At 34.9% G+C, this 27,094-nt stretch overlaps 1 protein-coding gene across 6 annotated transcripts in view; it reads right to left on the reverse strand.

The window, feature by feature from the left end:
* The window catches only part of Lrrc4c (leucine rich repeat containing 4C), a 1,388,491-nt gene that overhangs the window by 821,463 nt on the left and 539,934 nt on the right, over nt 1-27,094 (reverse strand). For all 6 annotated transcript variants that reach the window (XM_057780295.1, XM_057780297.1, XM_057780292.1 and 3 more), the window contains exon 3: nt 10,778-10,866. The gene's annotated coding sequence lies outside the window, so the exon portion shown is untranslated. The remainder of the gene's footprint in view (nt 1-10,777; nt 10,867-27,094) is intronic.

Genomic DNA, 27,094 nt, shown 5'->3' on the forward strand with positions numbered 1-27,094 from the left:
GTGTGTATAAATGCCATTTTTATTGAAGGATTACTAGACACAGATGTGGATGCAAGTATCATTACTCCAGAATCTTGGCATCTGAATTGACCTCATCAAGAGGTAGATGTTCAGTTCTGAGGAATTGCAAACCTATCTCAGGTAAAATGAAGCATGAGATGGGTTGAATGCCTAGGGCCAGAAAGACATAGAGGAAGACCAAGGCCATATGTAATTAATATTGCAGCGAATTTGTGGGGTTGTGACATACAGCAGAAATGGAATATTCAGATGAACATTCCTGAAGCCCCCAAAACTTGTGTTTCTGGGGAAAATATTAGAAGATATTGCAGACAATGGTCACCTGCCATTCAGGCTGTATAAGAACACAAAGCAATTGATAAACTTTCAGAGATACTAATGGCCCTGCATTTAAAATAGTTAACTGAGAAACAATGTGGGTAAAACAGTGGCCTCTAGCTGAAGAAAAACTGAAGGCTTTAGAAACAGCTGGTACAAGAGCAACAAGGTGCTTGACATATTGAAGAATCTAACAGCCCTTGGAATTCTCCTGTATTTGTTGTTAAAAAGAAATCTGGAAAATGGAGAATGGTGACAGATCTTAGAACTATCAACAATGCTATTCAACCTATGGGCCCTTTTCAATCTGGAATTCCTCTGCCTTCTCTGTTACCAAAGGGATGGCCTCTCATATTTATTGATTTAAAGGATTGTTTCTTCACTATACCTTTACAAGAAAGGATAGAGAAAAGTTTGTCTTCACAGTGACTACTCATAACAAGTCCCAGCTTACTAGGAGATATCAATGGACTATTCTCCCACAAGGAATGCTCAATACCCCTACCCTACACCAATACTTTGTCAGACAGCCATTGAAAATAATACATAAGCAATTTCCTAAGTCTGTAATTTACCATTACATTTTGTTATCTGATTCAAACACAGACACTTTAGAAAGAATGTTTGAAGAATTAAAGAAAATTTCACCTAAATGAAGATTACAAATTGCTCCTGAAAACATTCAAGAGGAGATACTGTTAGTTACTTAGGTTGCAGAATAGGTTTGCAGAAAGTTAGAACACAAAAGGCAAAAATTAGGAAAGATCAGTTGTGAACTCTTAATGACTTACCAAGATTATTGGGAGAAATCTCCAGTCTATGACTGGCTGCTGGGATAACATCTGACCTAATAGTTCATTTGAATAAAACTTTAGATGTGATAAGAACTTAAATAGTCCCAGAGAATTAACAACTGAAGCAGATAAAAACTGATAATTATTGAGGAGAAATTACAGGAGGCACGTGTGGAGAGGTTGAATCCAAATCTTAATTGTATTCTAGTCATATTGCCTTCCAGAATTTCTCTTACAGGAATTTTAATGCAGAGGGATGATATTATCTTAGAATAGAATTTTTTACCACATAAACAAAGTAAAAAATTAAAAACTGTCTGGAAAATGTTTCTGAATTAATTATAAAAGGAAAATTGATACTTGTCATTTAATAGGTATGGACCCTGCAGAGTTTATAGTGCCTTTTACTGCTGATAAAATTAAAACGTTATGGGAAGACAATGAATTCTGGCAAAGGGTTTGTGCTAATTTTCTGAAAGAAATTAATAGCAATTATCTCAAAAGTGATAGACTTAACCCTATGAAGAGAACTTCTTGGATTCTTCCCCAAATTATACATGATGCACCAATAACTGGAGCCCATATATACTGATAGAAATAAATCAGCAAGGTAGGTTACAAATCAGACAAATTAAGTAAGGTGGAACAAAGTCTTTATAGTTCTGTCTAGAAGGCAGAATTATATGCTATTCTTATGGTACTAAGGGATTTTAAAGAAACTCTCAATATAGTTACTGATTCACAATATGCAGAAAGAGTTGTCTTCATATTGAAAATGCTGAATTTATATCAGATGACATAGAATTGACTTCATTTTTCATCCAGGTGAAAGACATAATCAGGAGTAGGCTTTGTCCTATATACCTAACACACATCTGATCCCACAAGTCTGCCAGGTCCTCTAGCACAAGGTAATACAGAAATTGATCAATTATTGATTGGAAGTGTGTTGTAGGAATACTTCTGAATTTTATAAAAATACATCATGTCAATAACAAAAGTTTAAAGAAAGAGTTTTCTATTGCATGGCAACAAGCTAAGGAGATTATAAAGAGTTGTCCTACTTGCTCTTTCTATAACCAAACATCATTGTGTGCAGGAAGTAACCCAAAGGGTACTTAAAGAAATGAAATCTGGCAGATGGATCTGTTCCACTTTGAAGAATTTGGTAAATTAAAATATGTGTACCACAATATATATAGATATATGCACTGAGGTTTTCAATGGGCAACTGACTTGAGTTTGGAAAAAGCTGGTTCAGTAATCATGCATTTATTATAAGTTATGGCCACCATGGGCATTCCTGCACAAATAAAGGCAGATAATGGTCCAACATATGTTTCTAAGAAAATGAAATGATTTTTTGCTTATTATAATATAAAACACATTACAGGTATACCAAATAATCATACAGGTCAGGCAGTTATTGAAAGGTAAAATTATACTATAAAGGACATGCTGAGCAAACATAAAGGGATGGAAAATACCCCTAGAAATAGATTGTATAATGCTTTATTAACCTTGAATATTCTTAACACTAATGAGAAAGGAACACCAGCAGCAGAGAGGAATTGGATAATGGAAAAAAAATTCTGAATTGAATCAACCAATTTATTTCAAGGATGTATTGACCTCACAATGGAAACCAGGAGATATGCTACATTAGAGAATGGGTTTTTCTCTTGTTTCAACAGAAGAAGAAAAGCTATGGATACCATAAAAATTAATAAAAATTCACTTTGAAAAACCTCTTGAAAAATTCACTTTCAAGAAAGCTCTTGAAAAATAGAAATGACAGCTCATCCACATCAGTGACAACCATACAGATGGTAAAGAAAGCAAGTAAGGATTGGTCAGGGTTCTGCTCTTATCTTTATAGGAAAATAGTCATCTTCAAAAATTCAAGAGACCCTGGATGTTTCAGTGCTGACAGAAGGAAATATAACTATCCAATAATGATCATCTAGAATAAGCAATATGGATTATAAGGTCAAGTACTGGATACATATATATTTAAACATATATTTATTCATCTGGTTTTGGGGTTGGATGATGGCTCTGTACTTCTCTAAATCCAAGCTTGTTCTTAAAAGGTACCTTCAGAGTTTCTGTCTCATATCAGGAGCCATTTGGTATGGGACAGAAGGAAGACTTTAAGAAAAATTTTACTTTCTCCCATGTCTATTTTGTCTATATTGTATTCTTTATTGAATGGATGTCTCTATAAATAATGTTTAAGTTTTCCATGATGAACAGTATATTTTCCTCCAGATCCTTTTTCTGAAGTAATCTTTGAAGTTTCCAGGAAGAAGATGGGGCCCCACAACAACAACTCCACCAGGTTGAGATGACATCATGATGCTGATAGCACTACTGTAAGAGTGGTTTTGGGGGTACCAGCTGCTAAAATGGTACACCTCATAACATTTCAGACAGAACTACAAATAAGAACACACACACACTCACAAAAAAAAATACATTGACTGCTCAGAAATCATTTTTAACTATATTAGACAGAAATTTTGAAACTTTGAAACTTTACCTTCACTTTACTTTTACAGGATCTAATTAAGAGAAATATCACCCCCATGACAGCAGGAAGCAATTCTAAAGGACGATGCCCCCATCCCAAAAAAGTTTGTTTTCAGGGTTGGGAATACCATTTAGGGGATGTTGATTATTATTATATTATAATATTATAGAGGGTTGGGGTGAAAACTATGTCTTTTTTTTTAAAAAAAAGGATAATAACAGTAGATAACAGAGTGAATACTTCTGAACTATTATTTATGGATAATTTACATTGGTATAATTTTTGTATATTGATAGAAATTCAAATTATATTTGTTATTTCTGTTTACAATATTTGTAGACCTATGCAAAATCATTCTGTCAGATTTTATATATATTATATATATATATTCACATGCCTATACATCTGTTTAAGACATTTTATATATTGATACAACTTTTAGAATATATTTTCATATTGTATTATATTTTATTCCTACCTCTGATCAAGACACTTATACATTGTTTACATTTTGAGGTCATTGTCCTCATTTGTTGCTCATTTGTTTACAGATTATTTAATATTCTCACATGAAGTTTTAGTCTTTAAGTAATACATGTATTAAATATTATATGTCAATAGTTGTTCATGTTTGTTTTATATACAGTCAGATCAATTAGTTTCTTTAGATTCATAGAGATTATATTCTATCTAGATAGGTAATCTTCAACCACTTCAAGGTCTGTAAAACATGGTACTTAAATAAGATAGAATTCTGTTGACAGGAGACTTGATTGTTCCTGACAGCACCAATCTACTCCTGAGAGCATGTTGATCACCAAAGACACTCACTTGGAGTTTGTTTTCTTCTTAGCACAATTGGCCTTTAGTCAAGGAATGGCCCATACCTCAACCACTGACAAAGTACATGGTATCTAGAAATGGATAAGCAGGACACAAGGAAAAATGCTGTCAAAACTTGTTAAGACATGATAAGAGGGTTCTGAAAATTTTCCTGCCTCTGAAAATGGCCTGTTAGTTATGCTAGGCCTTTGCCAAAGTTTGTTGCTTCAATATTGCAAATGAGACTTTGGGAAATTGCTCAGGTAGCTAATTGTCTTCGTCATATATTACTTGCTTTGGAAGCCGTTTTATTGTACATCCTGTTGACTCAAATAATATTATTTCCCTTCTCAGGCTTTTGATGGGGTTGAAGATTAGATAGATAGTCATAGTTACCACCCTCTTATGGCCTAGCCAAGCCATTTCCAATTCAAGACTTAGACTTCTTAGGATGCCTTCCTTGCTTAATATTGTTTATTCTGGTTGTAATTCTCATCTTATACTTGATATCTGTTCCTAGTATATGTAGTTTTGTATTGGGTTTGGAACTTTTATTTAAATAAAAGAGGGAGGTACTGTGGGAGCACATTTGGCTCCTTCAGCCAATAGCATTTAAGATATGATTCTGTGAGGGCTCCTTCCACTCCTTCAGCCAATAGCCTTTAAGATACCAGCACACTTGGGTATGGGCTTTTATACTATAAATGCAGCTGTAAAGCATGTGTTTATTCTATTGTTTCTGGCTCTTGCTTCTGGCTGCTAAACTCTGTTCCTGATCCTCATTCTTGCAGATGACTGTTATCTAGGACAGTAATATGTAATTCTCCCTTAAACAAATAACCCTTTATTAATCATAATTCTGAACTAGTGTGGGATTATTTTGTGACTTCCACCATCACACATGCACATATTAAACATATATACATATGCATACACCCATAAGTACAAACACATTCATATATTTGTAATCACACCTGCACACATAAAGTCACCAATGTCTAGTGATCTAATCTCAGCAACTAAAATATTACCAAATAATAGCCCATGCTGTTTTTTCTATTATATAAAAGAAATGCTTACTTAAACTTAAATAATTGTGCAATGTTATAAAATGTGCCTCAAATATAGGTAAAGAACTATTTGGACAAAATGTAAATCTAGAATTAATGATTCAAAATCAGGAAGTAGGTACATCTTAGAATATCACTGTGAAGGAAGCAATTTCTAATTTTAACCCTGAATTGAATATCTACTCTATTGTATAATAACAGATAACACACAAAATACTTCCTCTAGTGTTAGCAGTCTTCACCAAAAAAAAAAAAATCTAAGATGAAGTATAAGATTGTTTGTGCACTAGATTTAAAAAGCAATAACTTTAAGATGACACACAATTTAAAAATTGTTCTCTGCTAGTTTTATGAAAAATTCCCCTCCCAATCGTCCAGTACACATAGTAGACTTATAATTCCTCAACAACTCCATAGATACAGCCAAATTGAAAGCCTAAAATGTTGTCCGTGGGTGGTTGTATAATCTCCTTCAGAGTTAAGTTTAATCTCAAGAATTTTGTTTTCTAACATAAACAATAAAAAGTGTTCAAAAGCTAATTGTGCAATTAATAACCAAGCATGTTTTTTATTTGAGTTCTGTACAGATGACAGACATCTAATTCTATTGGTTTTAGACATCTATTCTTTAAAAATGAAAACCATCTATGAATTGGTGAGATAACATTCTGAATCGTTGAAATGTACCACCACCAGCACATACAGTCATATTTATAGTAAAGGTGTATACATCTCACACTAATTCCCTTCTCAGAACATCAGGTTTAAAAGGGTTAACTAATGGCCATATTAATCTACTAAATTCAAACACCTTTGAAGAAGATGAATGATTGAAAATTACAGTTGACTCTCCAGGAAGATTCAAAGTCACATGGCGCTGACCACTTATCGAAATAATAGACAGAAGTTCTCCTGCTACAAATTTCCATAGTCCCAACTCTCAAGCTTGTTTAATGGTTAACTTAAGCGTATAGGAGAAAACGGTAAACAACCTAATGCACTACTGGCTTCTCACTTTCCCAAGATTGTAATCAGTTTTAAGAGATAAATTCTTGTTTTTTTATTTTAAATTGTTACACCTAATTTGATAATCAGTGCTAGTAATTACAATTTTACAGAATTCCAGTCAGCATGATACCAGTTAAAGAACTGTGAAGAAAGATAGCATATCAAATTTCTGAGAATTGGTGGAACAATAAGATAATCTGATGAAGAACTCATTTCCGCAAAGTTATTTACTACTCTCCTGCTCTATATTAAAGTGTAGCATGTACACAATTGTGATAACAAAAAGCTACATGACAGGCTTTACATATGTATTAAATAATACTCTCTGTCAGGTTTATAGAGCCTATTCCTTCCTTGTATATTTAAGGTGACTATATAATAGTCTCAGGCAGATCCTTCAGGGGTTTCTAGAAATACGTTGCTATCATAAGAAATGGCAGCTTTGAGAAGTTTAAGCCTCTGTAGAAGACCATCCTCGATGAAAACTGTATGTTACAGGGTAGGAGCAGGAGGATTAGAATTATTAACTCAAATGGAACAGAGATATGAGAGAAATAAAATACAGAAACACAGAACAGCATCAGGAGGGAAATTCAGTGAAAAATGAATCTGTCCGTGTTTATTTTCCATGTGCTTATATACTTCTCCACAAAATGGGAGGAGGGAAGCAACAGACTTCATTAACATGATAAAAGGAATAGTCTTGAATTCTCTGAGCTTTGGTCCAGGTGGAGCAGAGCCACATCTATACTCAAAATACTAATTAACCACACCCTAGTTCAGAATGTCTTGTTTGTAGCTACATTTGTTGTCAACAACTTTGAAAGAACAAAAATAAGCTCAAACTCTGACCTCCAGTCAAGACGGGACAGGCACACATTGTTGAGCCTTCACAAGCCCCCATGACCTTGCATGGAAAAAAGCCTACTTGGAGACACCGCTGATACTGACCTTGATAAAGACCTGACTATTGTCTACGTTTCTGTATTTGTTAATTTTTAAATTATTATTAAGATGTTTTTAAAGATAAAAAAGATACTCTTTCTAGGTAGCAAGTCTTGGTTATCCCATGCGAGTTTGTATAAGCATGATCAATGATGTTTGCAGAACAATAACGTTTCCTAATAGCACTTACGGGATTGCATCTTTGCTACTAACAAACTCTGCCTATGCTTTAGGAATTAATTCTTCTTTGCAAATGTCCACCTGGGAGAGAGTGGCCTATATGAGAGAGCAACATTCAAGCGATGTGACCTAAATAGTGAGTATAAAGAGAGTTTGCATTCTAAGATTTTCTTGCAGAAAAATGCAAATTAATTCCAACATAGTCATTTTAAACAAACTCTTACTGTATCTACAAAGTTTCAGCTAAGGTAAAACTGAATAGTTAATTTTAAAAAATAACTTGACCTTCAATCCACCAAAGAATCCTTATGGATTTGTTTGATCATTTCTAGGCAAAGGCCTGGAAGACGTGTGTGGTGAAGAAACTCGTATCCATGGGTCTTAACTCATGTATGCAGCTACAGGAAATTCTTAGCTATGGTCATTGCTGAGTTTTAGAATATCAAACTCAGGGCTGTAGTGACATTTCATTTTTATTTAAATAAATAAAACCTGCATGAAGTTCTTAGCCTAGAGATAGTGAGGCTAGCAAAATAACCAAATAATTGCCCTGACCTTAAAGGACTGAAATGGAGAAGAAATGATCAGGATAAATTATGATAAAGGACATAGGAGAAAATTTGAAACATTACTCTAGGTTGAATAATAGAGGGAAAAATATCTTTCAGATGGCTACATTGTTGAGTAGAATTTAAACAGTGCTTTAAGCAAAATTTCAATCCCAAAGTAGAAAGCTGAAATGAGATGGAAGCCAAAAAAAAAAAAAAAAAAGAACCAAAAATATGGTCTTACACTATAGCCTAGGCTACTTGAGAACACAGGACTTAACACAGGCTGGCCTTGAACTTGCGGCAATCTTTCTGTCTCTGCTTCTCGAGTATTAGGATTATAGATATAGATGTGTACCAACACCTAGGCTAGTCTCTGCCAGTTTGCATACCATGTTACAAGATAGAAATATATACCAAACAAAATAAAGTCATTCCTTCTCATGACTTGATCATATATTGAGAAAGAAACTTGTCAGATCTTCAGGCAAATGTTAATTCACAAGAGACACTAATTTGTTAATTTAACAATATTGGTGGTTCCTAAGAAAATTGGCAATTAATCTACCTCAAGAACCAATTATACTAGTCTTAGGCACACACCTATAAGACACTACATCCTACCACAAGGAAACTTGCTCAACTATGTTTATAGCAACTTTGTTTGTAATAACTGCAATCTGGAAACACTGTAGATGTCCCTCAACTGAAGAATAGATAAAGAAAATGTAATATATCTACACAATTGTGTATTACTCAGTGCATGCAAATGGATGGATGGGCCTAAAAAAAAAAACTCACTCTAAATTTGGTAATCTACAACCTGAAAGGCAAAATTTTTATGTGCTCACTTGTAAATGCATATTAACTGTTAAGTAAATGATAATCAAGCTATAAACCACAAACCCAGAGAAGTTAAGTAACAAGAACTCTGGGGTAGGAGAGATGTGGATCTCCTTGGGAAGGGAAATAAAATAAATTTTGTGGGCCAGGCGGTGGTGGCGCACGCCTTTAATCCCAGCACTCGGGAGGCAGAGACAGGCAGATCTCTGTGAGTTTGAGACCAGCCTGGTCTATAAGAGCTAGTTCCAGGACAGGCTCCAAAACCACAGAGAAACCCTGTCTCAAAAAACAAACAAACAAACAAACAAAAAATAAATAAATAAATACATTTTGTGGGTGGACTAGGGGCAGGTGAGGATGAGAATATGGTGGGTCAGTTAAAGGGGAAAAGATGAAGGGAGAGAGTTTGGGGAGAGAAGACTATAACTTGAGGGCATTTGGTATTAAATGTGGAAACATAGTACAGTGGAATCTCCTTGCAATCTATGAAGGTGGTTCTACTGAAGACTCCTAGTAATGGAAGATTCAGAGACTGAACCATTCATCTTCTGTAAGCAGGCAAGGCAACCACTAGTGGGACCAGGACACCAACGCAGTTACAAAACCTTCAACCTATAATCAATCTGTCTTGCCTTCAAGACAATAGTGGTAACGAATTTAGGGGAATAGTCAAACAACAGCTGGTCTAATTTCAGGCCCGTGCCCCGAGAACCCATACATGCCTGACACTCTCTGGATTACCAGTAAACTGGAAGCTGAATAACCCAGAGACCTAGATTCTACCTAGGGTAAAATCAAATACAACTGTCAAAAAAAAAAGTGACTCTTAATACTGTCTTCTACAATCATAGAGGTGCCTAATCTAGACATATGATAGGAGTGGATGCAGAGATCAACAGCCAAACATTAGGCAGAGAGAAAGCTCAGATTAGAGATTTCCAACCTGTCTGTCCCCCAGTCGGGGGGCAGAACCTGGGGAAGAGGGAAAGGAGGGTTTGGGGGAGCTTGAAGGATCAAAGACACTAGGAAAGTCTGGCCCAAGGAATCAAACAGAGCTCATGAGGGATCATAGAGATTGAAGGGACAGTAGTGGAACCTGCATAGGTCTATGCTGAGTTCTCTTCATGAATGTTATGATTGTTGGCTTGGTGTCTTGAGCAGAAGGAGTGGGGTATCTCTGACTCTTTTGCCTGTCTAGGAACCTGTTTCCTCCTACTGGGTTGCCTCCTGCAGCTTTGATGCTAGCGTTTGGGCCATGTGTTAGTGAATCTTATTGTGCCAAATTCAGTTGGATGTCCCCCTGGGAGGCTTGGTTTTTCCTGGGGAGTGGGGAAGTTGACGTGGGAAGTGAAAGAGAGAAAGCTGTGGCTGAGCTGTATTCTGTATGAGAAGAATAATTAAGAATTAAAAAGAAAACTCAAGAGGATGGTTAAGTGAAAGAAGGTTGTTTTGTTTGTTGAGACTTGTTGGTTTTCATCCTGGGAGTAGCAACTTAATCCCTATCTGTGGAAGAAACTCTGCTTCAAAGTTTTCTACATAGGTGTTTGCAGTCTCAGTGAACCCAATAGGAATAAGCTCTACATTCACTAAATAACCAAGTAATTCCTCAAACATCTTCCTTTCCAAGGCTCTATGCAAATCACACCAGGCAAATTCCTCTTTATGTCTTAAACGTGCTGTTAAAGTTGGACTCACACGAATTTAGAGTGTCAGCAGAACTTCTGCCTTGCTGGACTCTGCTCCTTCTGGGTGACCATGCAGCCTTGCAATCAAGAGAATCATTTCTAGGAAAAAGAGTAAGTTAAAACATGGCATTACTGTTAATGAAGCTAGAAAACTTGAGCAAAATTACTTCAAATTATAGCCTACCTAATGGAATAACCTGGAGTGATCAAATTCTCTCTCCCTCTTTCTCATATTCTCCTTCTGTATAATGTAAGCTATACATGGGACTGTTTCCAGACAGTCATAATACTTGGTTCTGGAGAAAATTTTTTTTTGTCAAGTCTTTTTAATGGATTATTGAACAATATTTTCTCAAGAAGAAAACAGTATATGCAGTGTTTACTCCTTCCTTCCCTTGACTACTATGTTTTTGTCAATTGAACTCACTCCTCCATTCTTAAACAAGGCTCAGCTGTTACTCATCATGCCACTTGTTCTGTTCTTTGACCTGAAATCCCATTCATCTTTTCTTCATATTCCCATTTACTACACATCAAACTTTGTCTCCCTCCCATGATCCCTCCAAACCTCCTTCTCTTCCTGAAGCGACCTATAAAAATTAATATGCAGGTCATCTACATTTCTATAAATGTTTTTCTCATCTAAACATAGAGTGCACAGGAAAAGAGAAGAGTGATGACTAGAAATTAGGTAAATGGTTTTAACATTGTTTGATACAGTAGGATAGCAATTCTCTTGTTATTTATATTGCAAGAAATTGCGGTAATAATACATCTATTAAAATTGTAACAATAGAGCAAATCAGCTATTTAAATAGCAGTGATAGAGTTTGGATATCATGGATTGGAAAGTCGGTTCCAATTAAAAAGTTTACACTTGTATATAGAAAACCATTCTCTCTAGTTTTCATGTCCCATCTGGTCCTATTGTCAGTCACCTCTGTCTTTACTTTCTTGTTAGAGTGAACTGCTCAGTGGCTGACATCCTGATGACAGACTATTTCTTGTTCAACTCATTTCCTTCAGTTTAGATCCACCTGCCTAGGGACTGACTACCCTCAGGGGCTTATCTATCCTACATCAATTAGCATTCAAGAAAATGCCCAAAGACATGCACACAGAAAATTAAGTCTATGCAAGTCCTCAACTGAAATTTCTTTTTTTTAGGTGACACATTTTTATCATTTCAATGAAAACTAATCAGTATCCTCCAAACCAAGTGTGTTAAACATACACATTTGTCTTATTTTTTAAATGCATCAAAGATACAACTATGATTTTTCCTTTAATCTTAATAAATAGAGCTTCAAACTACTTTAAGAATTCTCTAGTTTTATTGTGCTGAAGTCTTGTTTTTCTATTTCCTTTCTCCTTTTGTGTAGGAAACCCTTATAGGATATCAAAACCCTACAGGATTCTGCTCAGGTTACTATACAGACTATCAACCTTGGCACTCTTCTTGCAGAATAAGGTTTCCTAGCAGCTGCTGGAAAATCCTGGGCCTGGTCCTATTTAAGGCCTCTGCTGTTTGTTTTCTGTAACATGTTCTTTCCCTAAGCCAGGAGAACTGTTTCCTTCCTACACCTGATTTCCTGTAGTCAACCTTCTTGTTACATTTAGAAATGGAAAACCCTGGATTTCCTATCCCTATAAACACTACAAGTTTTATTCAAGGCACTCATTACCATTTAAAACACCCCCCAATAGACTTAGAATTACTCTTTTCCTTATGCAAGAAAGTTTTTACATATTTGCATTTTTGTTTGTTTGTTTGTTGTTTTGTTTTCACTGCTATGCCTCCAGTGACTTAAATTATCTCTCCCATGTGTCTGGGAATTAACTAAATTAGGTTGATGAAAAGAAGTCATTAGACTTCTAAGCAATTGATGGATGATTTTGCATCGAGAATTTAGTACTCTTACATCTTATTTAATGTCAGATGTATAAAGAGAAAACCTGGTCCTTCCCTTTTATTACCATCTGTTTCTTTTGTCACAATATAGTGTCCCCAGCCCTATCTGCTAGAGACAAATAGTATCTTATTGGAAAGGAAAAAAAAGATACTGGGTGGTTGACATCTTCAATTCACTGAATAAATTACTTATTGTTTTCCTGGTAAAAAAAACTAGATTCTAGGGCATTGTTCTGCCATGTTTTAGATACACAACATCCTTCTGAGTTATAGATCCTGATCTAGAAATCTATTGTGATAGTAATTGATGTGGGAGGTGACTTATGCTGTGATTCTTTTATTGCCACTGGTTAATAAAATCTTCCTTTTCATTTAGAAAGAAAAAGGGGAAATGGTATAGGAAGTCCTTCTTTATTGACCAATTGCAGTAAAACATATTCACAGCACACAGAAGAGAATCCCACATTAAAATTAACAAGAATATGTATTATAGCAATCTGAATAGTGATAGAGTAGATTGTACTCTAATCTCTGTCCATGTATTAGTACTTAATTCTTTTTTATTATTGCTTTATTAATACTAGGAGAAGATAAACAAAAAGTTAGAAGAAATTAATAAATTCCTCAAAGATACCCAAGAAAATCAAGAAAGGGCAATCAAACAGGTAAAGAAAACAGTTCAAGACTCGAAAACTGAAATGGAGGTAATGAAGAAAACACAAACCGAAAGATGGCTGGATATGGAAAATCTGGGTAAGTGAACAGAAACTACAGAGACAAGTATAACCAACAGAATACAAGAGATAGAAGAAAGTATCTCAGGTGCTGAGGATACAATAGAGGAAATAGACTCATTGATAAAAGAAAACAACAAATCCAACAAATTCTTAACACAAAACATCCAGGAAATTTGTGATACCATGAAAAGACCAAATCTAAGAATAATAGAGGTAGAAGAAGGAGAAGAATTCCAGCTCAAAGACCCAGAAAATATATTCAACAAAATTATAGAAGAAAACTTTCCCAACCTAAAGAAGGATACTCCTATGAAGGTACAAGAAGCTTTCGGAACACCAAATAGACTGTATCAAAAAAAAAAAACCAAAACAAAACATGCCCTTGCCATATAATAATCAAAACACAAAACACACAGAATAAAGAAAGAATACTGAGAGCTACAAAAGAAAAAGGTCAAGTAATATATAAAGGTAAACCTATCAGAATTACATCTGACTTCTCAATGGAAATTATGAAAGCCAGAAGGTCTTAGATAGATGTGCTGCAAGTACTTAATTCTTAAACGTTACAATAGAATTAGGATGCTCATCATCATCTCCATTTAAAAATGTAAAAGTAGGTATTAAGAGAATAGTTAATATGTACATCAGAGGTAAGAGGTATACTAAGCATATGATAAACCAGCCTGCCTCCATCTTAGGCTTCAAAATCATAGAATAGTTTAAAAAAAAGCATTCCTATTTAAGATTAAATGAATTTCTGAAGGATTTGGTTATGACCCACCTATAAAGCTTAACTACAAATGGTTCTGTATTGCCTGTTTCAGGAAACAACTATCATGCCTTTGTTTTAAAAAGTTGTTCTGACCACTTTAAAACTGTGTCTTTTTTTCAGGAGGTTGTTGTAACCAACTTGATATGCTGATGTTCTGCTTCTGTCACCCCAACTGTTTGTCTGCCAAATGTCCCATTTGGAAATACCTTATTCCTGATCTATAAAAACTCTTATCTTCTTCATGACTCCAGTCAATGGACTTTCTTCAACTATGATTGAAATTTACATGTGCTACCCTAGACGGCCTTGTTATTACAAAAACAAATTATATATATAATATATATATATATATATGTTGATATAATAAAATTTGTTGATTCAAGACTATATATATATATATATATATAGTCTTGAATCAACAAGTATTCCAAAAAGTCAAATATATCAGATCTCATAAAAAAAAAATCTCAGAATATTTAGAAGACTAATAGTGACTTCCAAAAAAAGTATCTAAAATTCTGGCAAACCTTTGCAAAGTTAGTTTCTTTACTAAAATTACTGGTTTGAGACCTCCGCGTCTTCCCAGTAACTCATTTTGTCTGTAATCACTTTGGTGAACTGAGACCTTGAAATGTTGCAGAGTGACTGCAGTAATTCACTATAATAAAATACTAATGACAAGGATCGATCTAATCTGAGGACTCTCTGCCTGACTTCACTTCAAAAGGATCACTTGAGAATATTCTCTTACTTGCCGTTATACATTGGCAGAAACCGATAAAGAAGGATGAGCAGAGTTGTTTCTTCCTCCAGTTCTGACAGTTTGTTTTCTTCTGATATACAGCCATTCTGGCAAAAGGAACACCTAATCTTCCCCTGACCTTTCTCTATTTGGGTGTGAGCCCCACAACAATTCTAAACTGTCACACTGAAGAGGTCTGAAGGAAGAGTGAGAGAATTCGGCAAATATTTCACCATGCTTCATGGCAAACTCAGGGACAGTTTAGAGCACTATGGTCATAGAAATTAGTTACAAATCATCAGCCTTCCTCTCATGACCACAGAAGCAGATAGCATGTGCTGGGCATAGGTTATTGCCTTGGGTTAGTCATTGGGAAGCATTTTGAAAGAATCATCATGTGTCTGTGTGTCTAGATTAGTTGGAAATGTCACTCGTTAGCTTGAGCAATTAAGATATTTTGTTTTTCGGGTAAATCAACACAGAATTACTAAAAATGTAAAGACATATTTGTGCGAACAAAGTCAAAGGGGAGTTGTGTATTTGTTCTTAGATGACAAGATTAAAATCACAACTAAAATGCTTACCTGAAATCCACCATTATTCTCACAAAGTAGCTCTGATTCTCATGACTGCCCTACTTTCCATGTCTTTGCACTTAAACGGGGTAATTATTTAAATGTATGCATTCTAACTTCTCAGATTACTGAATACTCCAGTGTAATGATTCTAACTTGCAAATGCATGCTTTTATTTAACAACCAGGAACTAGCAAAATTATATAACTCTATTGAAATGGAGAGGTTAGGTGGTCATGCAGGACTAGAACAATTCAGCAAATTATTAAGTATGAAAATGATGTTTGCATACTTGTGTAAAGTTATAGAAAAATGAAAAAAGGTAAGTTAAAAATAGTGTATATATGTTTTGTCTATTCAAGTATAAGGATTGGGTAAAGGAAAAAGAAAGGAGGTCCATGATATGTAAGATTATGGTATAAAACTCAATGATAATATATTGAACATTAATGTTCTTTACAAAAAGTGTTTATGATTTGAATCATGAATTAGGTTCAACTTTAAAAATAGTTGCTATAATGACATTTCTGAAATTCAAAGACATTCTTTAGTATTGGTGCTCAGGTAAAAAAGGACAAAATTATCTTACCAATGCTTATTATAAGTAACTTCCAAAAATTATTTTCAAATCATTACTTCTTTTTCACACAACTAAAATCATGTCACATCTGTCTGTTTGTATTTCATTCTTAAGTACTCAGTATTTTTCCTTCAGAAATGAACTTACTGAAATGGATGAATGGCGAAAATGGAATAGATGTTTTTATTTGTTCAATCACCCATGCATTTCTACACATTAATGAATCACTGTAATTATGACTGTAAATTAGGAGCGAAATTAGCAACTACAACAACAAAAAAATGAGGCAGTATGCACCTAGCTACCCCTGATACTTTGAAGTTTAATAATGCTAACTGCAAGTAAGGAAAAGAGTTCAAATTTTGAAACCAATTTTTTTCCCTCACTGGGAATACAAGGAAACTAAATAAAAAAAAAAAAAGCTAGGCTGCAGACCCCTGTTCTTGTGTGACTGACTTTTCTGAATAAATAATTCCAAAACAAAATATTGTATCAAATGTAACTTAGAAGAACCTTTACAATTCACCTCTTTTCATTCTTGTACCTTGTCAGTGTGCTGCCTATTTTAGCAGAGCGTAATTATCAAGAACGTGAAGGCTTGCTCCTTGGACGCCCGTTCCTGTGCCATACGTGTGCCACGTCCCTGAGAATCCATTTACAGCACCAAAGTCAGAATACTGTGACACAAATATTAGAAACTTGGTACTATCTCTCAAAAACTTTAGTTTTGGTGGGTTGTTCATAATTACTAAGAAAGTCCCTACGATATGCCAAGGGTACAATTTGTCCTAAACTTTCCATGATTTACAGATACTACAGAACCACTGTTTACTGCACCTCATTCTGTCTCAGTTTTCCCAGCTTTTGTAAATAAGTATTGGGGCTTTTTTGGGTACAAATCTAGTGAATCTGAAAAAAAACATCTATAGAAACACATTGTCTGCTAGAATGTGTTAATAAAAACTCTAACACCTTGAAGAGAATTTTCCTTTACTCTACAGAGGAGGAAAAATATATGAGGCTGAGTAACTTCACCAAAGGCCCACACATACTGCTGATGGGTTGGATTTAAAATGCTAGTTTCCCATTCTTTTCCTGCTCCTGTCCTAGGCCGTCAGGGTCCAGTCACATCCTATAAACCCTTCAGCAAATGTCTTCTAATGTTTCCTTTTGTAGTTCCTTCTACCACTCTGTATGCTTTTCAAATGCCTACTTCTGACATGATTTTCCAAAATAAATCACAGCACCTCCTGCTGCCTGAACATTTGAGTGACTCTCACTTGCATCCAGAATGAAATGCAAGAAGGCTTAAAAGACTGTCTTCAGTTATTCTCAGAAAACAGACATTTTCTGCATCCCCAGAAAGTTCCAAAGTCTAGAGAAGTGGAATTAAGAGGAGTCACCTTAAAAGTTAAGGTACATCTGAGTTTCAATTTTCAGTGACCCAGTTGTCAGTTGTACGCACACATTCAGCTTATTCATTTTCTCTGACTCTTACAGATTACAGCATGTTAAATAATATTAAATTATTATTAAAATAATAATCTGGAATTATTATTATTAAAAATAATAATCTTGGGCATCTAATAGATACTGAGTATATTATTGATTTTATTGACATTATTCTTCTTATTAGGAAGAAAATATTGACCTTTATAGTTCAATAACTTGGTAGACATCTAACAAAATAAATGTAAAGAGGTAAATTAAGAATTATCTCTTAAAGATATCCTTTTGTAGTATACTAGTTTTAGTGGTACAAGAAGAAAACATTTTTAGACTTATTTTTCATTACTATATACTATCAGAATTGATCAAGACAATATAGCAAAATAATTTATCTCATTATCTCATCTATCTATCTATCTATCTATCTATCTATCTATCTATCTATCATCTATCTATCTATCTACCTCAAATTGAGTTTATTATTTCCTAGTAATAAATAGTAACATTCTAAACCTTACTCCTTATTTGAAGGATCAAGAATTGCAACTTGATTTTATAGCTCTCCAAGAATACACTTTCCTACCAATGAATGGTCTTATATAAATTTTACACATGCTTATGTTAAATATAGGTAAAATGGCAGATTATTTTGAAATACTCAAAGTGATTAATCAAGGCTGTTTCTTTTAGTGATGAGAGAGATTCAGTGATATTTCAGGACTTTAGAGTTTGGATAAATTAAGACCATGAGCGTGAAAACTCACTTGAACTCAAGAAAATATTTTGGGACTAGGGAAGCTCAGCAGCAGTTTCTGGAAACTTGGGCCTGGAGCTGGTGCCACTAAGCAGATGTGAAGCTGTCTTCAAACCAGCTGGCAGCATTACCTGAAAAGTGAGCAGTTTGGCTTGTTTTTAACCTGAATATATTCACACTAGATAAAATCATATTTTCACTCTGCATTTATTCAAATATTCATTGCAACATCCACTAAGTACCAAACAGTGTGTCAAATGCTAAAAACAAAAGAATTATCATAATACTTTTTCTAAGTCTATGGTTTTTAACTAGAATATGGAGAAAAGAGAAATAATATGATACCTTTTCTGGGGAAAAAAAGTTTATCTCAGACATATATATCTCTGTAACTGAGTTAGTTGGGAAACAAAGAACGATTTCAAAAAGGTATTAGAAACACAAGAAATTCACTGGGAAAAATTATGGGGGAGGGCAAAGTGCTAGTGACCAGGAGGAGGAAAGAAGAGGTTTCAGAAGATGATGAAAGACTGAGATATTTGAAGAACTTAAAGGAGATGAGTGGGATAAAAGAGTGTGGGTCTATCTGAAGTTCCAAGAAAGATCAGGAAGCTAGTGGGGAGTCCTTGAGTAAGGCTCCACATTAGAGTAGATCAGAGTCATAGGAATGGACTTGAGGTATTAGGAGTCACTGTCTGAAAACAGCCTCTGGAAAAAATATTCCAGCAGCAAACACACTAATAGTGGGTCAGCCTGTCAGCTGGTTATGCTCAATAGGACAGATTGCTCACTTTGTTGACTACTGCTACAGGAGTCTTAAGTTGTAATGGTTGAACTAAGGATTTCAGAAAATCTGCAGTTTTGACAGACAGTTGGCAGGCAGAACTGGGTGAGTTAGGCAAGCACATGATAGTCATAAGGGCGAATATTGTGACATCTCACAGAGCAGTCTGAGCCCAAGAATTAACAGTGATGCACTGGGCTACAGTATGTATTCAAAGGTGACCATTTCAGGTAGAATAAACTGAATTCATATAGGGAAGAGTAAGAGGGCATCTATGCACCTACATCTTTTATAGAAAGAGGGATGTTTTATGGTGCTTATTTATAATTACTGCTGATATAATAGTAGGGAAAACTGAACAACAAAAAATTCACATAAAAAACATATCTGTTCACGTTGTCCTCTCTGCTCATCTATCCATGTAACTTTTTTTCCATGGGTAGCCAATGCCAACAGCTTGGAATATATCCTTCTAATTTATCTGCACATACTCATACATAAGTAGAATTGTTCTATTTTATGCTTTGTGAAAGAAAAACACCAGTAATTTTATTTTCCAACTTAATATGAATCTTGAGCATTCCTTCATGTCAGTACATATATATGTGTCCCATTCTTCTAGAAGACTGTATAAAATTTTAGATGAATACATGCATGAATCAGTAAAGGATGAGACCATGTAAACTGTATCCAATATCCTTTCTGCAACTTGAAATATTAGCTGCAAGACAGAGAAAGTAATGGAAATAATGCAGCCCCATTTTTCATAGAAATAAGGCCATTTTGATATATAATAAAATTTGGACAGCAAAGACAGGGAGGTAAACTTTTCATTGATTTTTTTTTCAGAGAATTTGATGGTGGATTGTTTTGTTTTGTTTTCTGCAAAGCTCACAAATAAAAAGCTATAAACAACAAAAAGGGAAACTGGTTTTCCAAAAGGCTTCCCAGATGAAGTAATGGATACTACATGACCATTTCGTCTGGAATAAGCCAAACAGATCAATAATAAAATAGTGTGTATTGTGAACTGCATGGTGTTATACTTATTAACGCAGTCTGACAAGAAGAGGCAGTACAGAGAAAAACAAAACTAATAACTTACTTTTCTGATGGAAAAACATGATGCATACTTTAGAAGTAAGTCAGGCTTTGTGGGATATTTATATACTATGTAAAGATGTGTTCCTGTGATTGGTTTAATGAAAAGCTGAATGTCCAATAGCTAGTCAGGAGAGGTTAGGCAGAACTTCCAGTAAGAGATAGAAACTCTGGGTTAGAATCTGGCACAGAATAGAGGAAAGGTAAAGAGCCATGTGGCAGAATGTATATTAATAGAAACAGGCCAATTTAAGTTATGAGAGTTTAAAGGCCAAGCTTTTGTCATTAATAAAAGTCACCTTGTCAATATTTAGGAGTTGACAGTTCCAAAAATACTACTATATAATCAGGCTTGAGAAAAAGTAGAAAACCAGCATGTGTCTATACAGATTGCTTTATCTACATAAATTGTGCACATATCCTTGCCTACAGTTATAGGAAATGTTCTATACTGGAATTTAAATATTTTGAGTTAAATATTAAATCTTCAGAGTGATCCTCCCATGACTGCAACAAGTCCTGTTACAGACAGATTCAGAGAAACACACAATACTGTAAGGTATTGAATCTGAGAAAAAAGGTGATAATTTCTCTTAAATATGATTACATTTACTTTTCTTATGTTGTGAGGGTAGAGTGACATGTGATAATGGGTAGAAATCAAATGATATCTTGTAATAAATGGGTTCTCTTCTACCTGGTGTTCCCTGGGGGTTGAACTCCATTCCTCAGATGTGGAACTTCAGGCTTTTACTCACTGAGCCATCTCATTGGTCCCTGACTTAATATTTTTTAAAAGGTTTAGATAGTTATTATTCTACAATAATGGCACACTTGTAATATATTTAGCAATTGTTAGAGCAAGGTATTTGGGCTCTTCATTTTTGTGGAAAAATTTTTGTACACTATAAATATGCATTACTCACATTGGTTAATAAATAGCTGGGCAGCAAGAGATTTTGCAGAAGAGCCAGAGTAGGCACTGGGAAAAAGGGTGGAGTCTGAGGGGTTGGTACGAGACATTATTAGACACAGAGAGAGCAGGATGTACATGAGGTAAATGAGCCTTAGGGCAGCACACAGATTAACAGGAATGGGTTAAGTCATAAGCGCTAGATTAAAATGAGGTTAAGCTATCAGCCAAGCATTTAAAATTAATGTTAAGTCTCTGTATGGTTATTTGGGAGCAATTGTCAGGACAGAGAAAATTTGCCTATGCTTCATCTCTATAGGAAGAATACCTGAGAATGAATTTTGACTTTATTTCTCAATGACAGAATTTTATGATCTACAAAAAGGATAATAACAATTTAGTTCAAGATTTTATGTTAGGGTAAAATTGGTTTATATATGTAAAATATTAATTAATTGCAATATTTTCTTTGATATTATTTACTGTTAGTTTAATTTCTATGAAAGACATACATACTATGAAAGGTATCTTATATGATCGATATTGACATTTGGTTTTGAAATAATGGTTGGAGACATGATAAGTGGTTGCAAGTATTTACTTTTCTTGCAGAAACTTTGGTTTGTTTTCCAGCATTGACATTGTTGCTTGTAATCATATCTAACACCAGTTCTAGTGGATTTACACCCTTCTTCTGCTCTCTGTGGGCACCAGGAACACATGTGTTACACAAGCATATATGCAGGTAGAACACTAGTACATATTCAATAAAATAAATAAATCTTTTCTTTTCTTTTTGAGACAGGGTTTCTCTGTAGCTGTAGGTTTTAAGCCTGTCCTGGAACCAGGTCTTGTATACCAAGCTGGCCTGCAATTCACAAAGATAGGCCTGTCTGTACTTCTCTAGTGCTGGGATTAAAGGCGTATGCCACCACTGCACTGCAAATACATAAACTTTAATAAAAATTGAATAGTTAAAATTATCTGAGATGCTCAGTAATCTACACAGATAGCTAGGACATCACAGAAATGTAGCTGCTGAATCTATCTTTTATGCCACCAAAGTCCAACATCCAAAGACCATGTGACTCTCTTCAGAGAATATTTTCAGAGCTTAAGGGAGCTAGGAAGGACATGGACTGAAGGTCAGTTTAAAAACATTTCTAGCTTGCCATACTTTAATTCTGTGTGTAATGTTTACTGTGGACCAACAGTCACTGGTTCAGTGTTTCCCTTCTTGTGGTCAAGCACATCTTCCCCCTGAACTTTGTGGTATGCTCGTCTTCTCTATGTATAAAATTCAGATGCTACTGTATTTTAAAGATTTATTTTTAACATTTATTCATTTTTATTTTATATAAACAGCTGTTTTGCCTGCATATACATATGGTGCCTGTGGAAGCTAGAAGAGGGTGATAATCCCCCAGAATTAGAGCTACATGTAGTTGTGGGAAGTTTTTCAAGACTGGGAAACAGAATGCTGGTCCCCCAGAAGAACCACCAGTGCTCTGCTAAGCCATATCCACAGCTCTAATATTTACTCATATTTCTATTTGTATGTGTATATGCTTGTATGTCTTTCCATGTATATATGACAATTGCTTAGGGTGTTTGCAGAGGCCCAAAATGGCATCAATGTGATTAAGATACTGGCTTATTTAAGGCATAATCTCTCTATCCTTATATGCTTCTGTGACTCTCTAACTTCAGATCATATGTTCACACTCTAACACACACAATACACACAAATACATACAAATACATAATCACACAACACACACATATATGTACACACACAAATGTAGAAATATTTTGTTTATGTTTTACCTAATAAAGCACATCTGAATATCAGAGTGCAGAGCGAATCCTCTAAAGGCCTGGGAGTAGTGACTGATAACTTTAATCCCAGGATATGGGAGATAGAGGCAGAGGGATCTCTGCAAGTTCAAGGCCACTCAGGGCTACATAAGATTAAATCTGTCTAAAAGAAACCGAGCTCACACAAATGTGATCCCAGCACTTGGGTTTACACACCTTTAATCCCAGCACTAGGGAGGTGGAGACAGGAGTGATATGTCTGGATGTAGAGAGTAATATAAGGCAGAAGGAGACAGGAGCTCAGTGCAGTCTGAGGTTTGGGGAAGAACAGATGGAGTCTGGAGATATAGTTTGAGGACAGGATCGTCCCTTTGGTCTAAGCATTGGTAGAGGTAAAAGAACTCTCTAGTGGTTGACCTCTCGGCTTTTCTGATCTTCAGTATGGACCCTTATATCTGACTCTGGGTTTTTTTTTTAAACCTACTAGAATCTATACTATATACACATAACACAGTCACACACACACACAAAGAGAGATATACAAAGACAGACAGACAGACAGATAGACATACAGAATGAGATTCACGCTGTGTAGGTTTTTTTCATTAAACCATCCTACCATCTCATCTACTGAAAATCAGCTCCTTAAATGAAAGATAAAAATATCTCTGCACATAATATTATTAAGATATTCACAAACATAATAATAAAAGTTTCTTGTGCAATAAAATTTCTTTGAGATGTTTCTTTAAAATTTAATGATTTTTGTTTTATATTAAGATTTGAGACAGTATACTTTCACGACACAGTTCATTTAAAAAGTTTGCCTGAGAGGTATTTTGTCAAACTTTAAACTTTTGTGTAACTGAAGTGAGGAGGCAGGGGCTAGAAAAACAAATTGTTAGGTCTAGATATCCTAGAGGCCAGTAACTTGTAGTGCTGTTATAATTTGTCATCCAAGTTTTGCCTTGTCAGACTTTTAGAAAATAGATGGACAGCAACAATTCCAGGTCCTGCTCAGCTTCTGGTTGAGATGAGAACCCATCTTATGAACACAGGATGCCATGACCTTCTAATTGAACAGCAATTCTTGCTTTCTCTGAACTTTAGAATGTACCCAATCTGATGTATTTTCTCACCTAATAAGACTGCAAATTTGCATGTGATTTGGTAGGTCTATTTCCCTCATTGTATCATCTACTGAATACTACATCTGTCTCCAGGTTTGTTACACTCACACCTGCTACTGGACGCTGTGCATATTTATCTGCTTTCCATTAGACAGGAATGAAGCATCCAGTAAGCCAGAAGTACTTCATCTTCCTATTAGTTCTGGAAATGTCATAACAAGAAATAAAGGAGGGAAACAAAAAAATTTCCCAGAGATGAAGACTGAGACAGCATGCTCTAAGCATTCTTTTCCCTTAAACACCATTGATTCCTATTCTAAAAGGTGCAGTCAAAGATAATCAACCCTACAATAGTAATTTGAATAACTTAAATACACTTTTTGTTTTCTGTCTTATTTCCTTGTTACAGGGGAAAACTCTGTGCTATTTTCTTCAGTGTATACATGTCTCCTAAAAGTTCATGGGTTGGAAATGTATACCCCTATGTAGTAGGAGGCTGCTTGTTTGTTACCAGCTTCCCAGACCCAAAATAACACAGAAACTGTATAATTAAATCACTGCTTGGCCTTTTAACTCTAGCTTCTTACTGACTATCTCCAACATCTTAATTTAACCCATTTCTATTTATTTGTGTATGCCACGTGGCAGTAGCTTACTGTCAAGGTTCCAGCTCATCTGTTCTTGGTAGTGGCTGCACAGTGTTTCACTGACTCCACCTACTATCTCCCAGCATTCAGTTTAGTTTTTCCTGCCTAGGTAAATTCTGCGTTGCTAGAGACCAAAGCAGTTTCTTTATTCATTAACCAATAAAAGCAACACATAGAAAAAAGAATTGCCTACATTATTTTCCCTTTTCTGTTTAAATAAAATAGAAAGGTTTAAACTTTAACATAGTAAAATTACTTATAACAAAACAGGTATTGAGCAAGAATTACAGTTACAATATTTATATCTACTTTATCTTTTATCATAACTAAAGAAAACTATAATTATGACTATCTTTTCTTCAACTCCATCAAACACTCAAGAAGAATATAATATTACCTAAGTTAACAGGAAGTGCATTGTAAGCAACTTCCAAAACTCTAGAATTGACAGAGACATTTCACTACCTGGACAGTCACCCAAAGTTCTTCTATACCATTGAAGCATCCGTCTTCAGCCTACACACTTATACTATCCAGCAGACTTTTCTACAAAGTAGGAAATTTGGAGATCTATTGTGACTTGTAATGGCAAAGTCCATCAGCTGTTTTCTTCTGTGAATGTTTTGCAGACTCCTTCATGTAGCAGGAACCCCAAAAGACCATCTTACCTTTAGGCAAGTTTAGCAGTCATTTTTCTGTGGGTTCTGCTTTTCCAGTTTCTACATCATAGCATCAAGCGGTCCAGGCAAAAACAGTTTCTTATCCAAATGGCTAACCATCACCATAAGGAGCTGCTTTAGTGCCCATCATCCTATTGAAGTAGATTGGTACTGCCAGGAGCAGATGTGTCTCATTGTCATGAAAAGTCTGAAGTTCTTAAAACACGTAAAATGCCGTATTCTTTGAAAGATTTGAAAAATACCTATTCCTCTGAAATACATCTCTGTACATCTAGAAAATCTAACTAACATGACTACAAGATTGACTATTATAGATGACTATCTGTTAATCTGTATTTTTAATTATACGCTACATTTTTAAATGAGCTTCATAAGCACAATACGTAATCAAAAGCAGAAATATACAAATAACAATATTGACCTTATTTCTATTCTTCATAGCATGTATAAGTACAACCACTCCAATAAGCAAATGGAAATAAAGGTTTTTATCTTGATAATTCAGGAAATAGCTTCAAAGATGCTTTGTACATCTTTAAATAAAAGAAATTTATCACACAAGATATGCCCCAGATAGTATTCATTACAATTAATGTTGTTACATAGTTTCAGAAAATGAATATGGATAAAGGACTTAGAAATTTAGAATGTATTTTGTTACTGTTATATTTTAGAATGCCCTGTTGTCCTGGTTTGAGAATGAAATGTGAGTGCAGTCACAGAGGTCAACATGTGCAGCTTTTAACCCCATAAGTAGAGGTGGGGTATCTTATTTCAGCAGCTCTGGGACTTAGATTGTTGTATTGCAATGATGTAAAAGTTATGGCATTAGTTTTAAAGTTTCATTTTAGATTAAATTAAGAACACATACAGCATGAGACACTTTCCCTTATCCTACTAAAATACCTCAGAGCATTCTACATGTTAAATGAAAACCTTGTTTCTCAGTAGTCAACAGAATAAATGTGGTCCTAACACACAGCTAGAAGAGGTCTCACATTCCCCTGCTGGTTTCCATTTGGGTTGCATAGCCTCCACCACTGTCATCTCTGCTTTAAATATCATCAGGTCCTCACTGGCCTGGGATTTTTTTGGACAACAAAAAATATAGCTTGATCCTGGAGATTGGACTTAGAGGAACCTGGGACCAAAGGACTAATTTATGCCTTTTAATTGCCCCATTTTCAAACATGTTCCCATTTAAGTTTAATGGCTGCTCTCAAGCCTAAAATCTGAAAATTTTAGCTGATTCCTTTATCCACAGCAAAGGACACAGAGAATGTTGATCCAATTGCTAGTAAAGTCTTCTCAAAGGCTCTGTTACCATGAGGTATTAGTTTATGACATTATGTCATTACTGTGTTACCATAAGGTGCTAATTTATGTTACATCATTATTAAATACTAATTTGAATTTGTGAATTTAAAAATTAGTCAGGAGACAAGAAATGAATAAATAGATTGACTTATGAAAGGAGAAAAACTCACACAGAGTATTGTGTATTATGAATATATGTGAAGAGATAGAATGAGAAATTGAGCAAAATACTTAAAATTTAATGCTTTTGATGTGGTGACTTCAGTTGGTGGAGGACTTCATAAGCAAAAAAAAAATCCTGAATTTGATCCCTAGTAATACATAAACTGAGTGTGGGAGAATATCCTTCTAAAATTAGCATTTAAATTTTAGATATAAACTGGCAATATAATCCCTGCTCTTTATTTTGATTT

Source organism: Chionomys nivalis, chromosome 9 (genome assembly GCF_950005125.1).
Source record: "Chionomys nivalis chromosome 9, mChiNiv1.1, whole genome shotgun sequence".
Lineage (NCBI taxonomy): Eukaryota > Metazoa > Chordata > Mammalia > Rodentia > Cricetidae > Chionomys > Chionomys nivalis.